Source organism: Austrofundulus limnaeus, unplaced genomic scaffold (assembly GCF_001266775.1).
Source record: "Austrofundulus limnaeus strain Quisiro unplaced genomic scaffold, Austrofundulus_limnaeus-1.0 Scaffold6, whole genome shotgun sequence".
Taxonomy (NCBI): Eukaryota; Metazoa; Chordata; class Actinopteri; order Cyprinodontiformes; family Rivulidae; genus Austrofundulus; species Austrofundulus limnaeus.
Window position 1 is genome coordinate 2,046,186 of NW_013952408.1, and position 3,702 is coordinate 2,049,887.

Below are 3,702 nucleotides of genomic sequence, written 5' to 3' on the forward strand. Positions count from 1 at the left end.
ACTTACAACATTGTTATATTTTTTTAATATACTGTTTTCCTTGACTGGTTAAAGCACCATTCAGACGATGGTCAGAGGTTTGGATATTGTTCACTGTTTAAAACTGATTACAGGCTGAAKAATGGTCACTACAAATTTGGGAACATGTTCAAATGTGAGATCAGAGAATTTTATCTTTTTCTTTGGAGAGAACAGAACATCTGCTTCCCGTCGTTCAGGGTTACGTGCTTCTTCTCTGCTCGTATTGAGTTAGAAACAAAGATAACACTAATGGAAAATGACAAAAAAATAGAGAAAGAATAGAGAAAGAAAAAGCCAGACAAATGTTGGACTTTTATTCTTGGTGTCACATTTTAAACTCGTTTAATTTCCCGACTCTGTTGTAAATTTAACTGTCTCCTCTTTAATAATCAGTGAAGGTGCCTATTTCTGCTCTCACGTCCTTTAGCCACACAGAAGATTAACCTTTGCTTCACGACGAAGGAAGACAGAAGATAAGAAGATAGTTTTGTTTCTCCTTGTCGTCCCTGCTTCCTTTGTGCCCCAGTCAACTTTTATATTAAAAATAAAACCCCTCCTAAAATAGAGAAAATGACCTTTTATTATCACACGAAAATCAGTTTAAGAATAAAAGACCCCGACAGACTATTTTTAAGGTTTAAATGCTTTGAATGTGCTGGAGGTCAGCCTTTAGGACAACTTCTGTGAGTTTTCCAAATAAAAACACTTGCAATATCACCAAAAGTTATAGAGATTTTAGAAAATAATATTCGACATTTGCGGCAATAATGTGAAAATATGCAGTAATAGTTTAAAAAGCTACAAATCCTACATTATGATTATGATCTTTATGATGTTTATTTTTTGTTAAACTACTCAAAATGCATCATATTGGTACAGTCTGTTATGAAACTCTCAATTATGATTTCTTTTGGGGTTTTCRTTGAAACAAATGGTTGAAAATAAAACTTTAGCATAAATGTTTTTACTTTTAAATTCAGTTGAAATGCTCAACATGAATTTGAACATGATTTAATATCGATTAGCTGTAAGGTGCACTTTATCCACTTGAATCTGGAGCATCAGCCTCGATTCTACAACATGGTGCAAATGATTAATTCTAGCCCCATTTTTCATCTTTAGACACAGTAACCATGACATTTTGTCTTTTTTTCACAACCTGTGCAGATAAACAACCACAGGAGCTCACCTTGTTGCACATGTTAGTGACGTTCATATCTTTGGGTATGTTAAAAAACTTAAGAGCCTAATTTGCTGCTGCTCTTCTCACTCACGCTCAGCAGAAAACTCACCGAGGAAATATCTGGAGCTGGAGAGAGATTCTTGTCACACTTTATGGTGCTTCAAAAACAAGAGGTTAGGAAAACATAACCTTCTTGTCTCGGGGCAATATGGTGTGGAAAAGAAACATGCTGTTTCTGCTAATTCCCCCACGCAAGAAAATCCAAACAAAGAAGAAAATATCAGCAGAGGATGCGTGCGCCAGTGAGAGAAAATAACATGTTGCAGGGTCTAACATGCTGCACTCGATAGAGCCGGACAGGAAAACAGACTGCCTTATCGGATAACTGGGTTTAAAGACGAACAAAAATGAATTGAAGGAACCATCTGTTTGTGTAAATAAAACCAACCAAGCTAGAATTGGAAGCAATCATATTATTAACAACAACAGTATAGTTCTGTGGGCATTTTAGGACTGTTTTCTAATCAAGTCACTTTGCCCCACAGGACAATAAACATCCATTTACATTTTGAATGATAATCGAAGATATCTGTTAGTATTGATTAATCCAGACACCAGTCAGCTATGTTGTAACTATGCCTCTGAGACCAATGACTGACATTTCTAAATGTATACAGAGGAATCTTACAAAGATAAAAACAGACACAAAAAAACAAAAATCTCGTTTTTTTAACCAGTTTTGTGAAAACAGATACATTTTATATAGAAGCTGAAATATCTTTAGAAAATGAAAAATAGATATGCGACTTTTTGAAACGACGCAGTTCTATTTACTTCTTCACAGCTTCATTCAACCAATGATTGGTCTAACACAGGGATGGGCAACTTAATGAAAGAAATAAAACTGCCATACAAAAAATGTTTGTGTGTGTTTATATATGTAAATTATTTGTAAATGTATGTTTATTAAACCAACAAATCTTGCAGTAACTTCACATATTTCATGCTCAAATACATGTCTAATAGTTGTTTAATAAATAGGAATACGAAATGTTTGAAGGAAACAAAAAATAAACACTTTAGCGAGAAGAAGTGGAACGGCACAAGATGCCTTGAGTGCAGACTCCTGTGAGGTTCTGGTTCTGGTAAAAACTGTTAATGTACTTGCGACTTCCGTATACTTCTTATATTTAGCTTTGTGCAACATGTTATAGTGGTGACTTACTTATTAAAATCCAGCAAACAGCATTTTTTAAGCAAACGAAACACAGATTTGCCTTGGAATTCTGTGAACAGAGAAAACCTCCCCTCCCTTCAAAAATTTTGATTCTGTGAGCTGCTCGTTGCTGGGCTGGATGGAAGCCACCCGTGGGCTGGGTGTGGCCCATGGGCCACCAGTTGCCCATCCCTGGTCTAATAGCTGTAGTAGGAAACAAGAAAGCTGATGAATTGTGTAATCAATGCTGTTCTTGCATTTGTCCTTTGCCCTGTAGTTATGTGCACAAAACTGTATTTTTGTTTCTAAACTAGCTCTTTTTTTCTCTAGACAGCCACAAATAGTTCAAATTCTTCATGCTGTTTCATAATATGTTGACTTTTTGAATGACAATCAAGACTGCTTTCAGATTGCAAAATTTGATTGCAACATTGGCTACATACTGTACACTGAAAAGAAAAACAAACTTTTCAGTGTAGTGACATTTATTTAATTATTCTTTTAAATTTTACAAAAAAAATCAAAATCTCTAAACTACTAGAATTTACTAAACAAACAATATGCATTATGTTATATAGCAATATAAACAACAAAGTAAATGCTAATATTATTTTACCAGTAATATTTAAGTGTTTTTTTCTGGACAGCACATAAACATGAATATATTAATAACTTCTACTCTTCTGGGCTAAAACTGAGGGTGCATGCACACACAAAGGCTGCTGCTCCTCATTCCCTTGCTTCACTTTTCAAGGAGAGGACAAGACATGGTCGAAATAAAACAWAAGTTGTCTGGTTTCTTTTGCTTGAATACATTTGTTGGTGTGCAATAGTTTGATGGCATAATGTAGGTGATATTTAGTTGTCAGGGAACAGGGAATGCATATTGAAGCATTCTGCTGTGTTTGGCTGTTTGTCATGTGACTGCAGTGGAGAATTGTGGGAAGGATTCATGTTTGTTATTGTTAAATCATTTTAGGGAATTGATTAACATTTTTCTTTCAGCAATTAGTCTGTTGTGTTCCTCTAATTTGTGTGTTCGTTATTTGTTAACTTGTGTTAAACGGTTCAGCAGAAGTAACCACAAGTGAGAGTGGTAGGCYTAGTCATTAATAAGACTAACAATAAACTAATAGACTAATAAGAACACTTTATCTGTGTTGTTCATGAAGAAGAATTCAATAAAAGTTCTTCAGAACCGCCACCTGGTGGTGAAGTCTTGAACTACAACAAGAGCTACACCTCTCTCTGTAGCTGTGAGGTGTCATGCTACAATATTGTG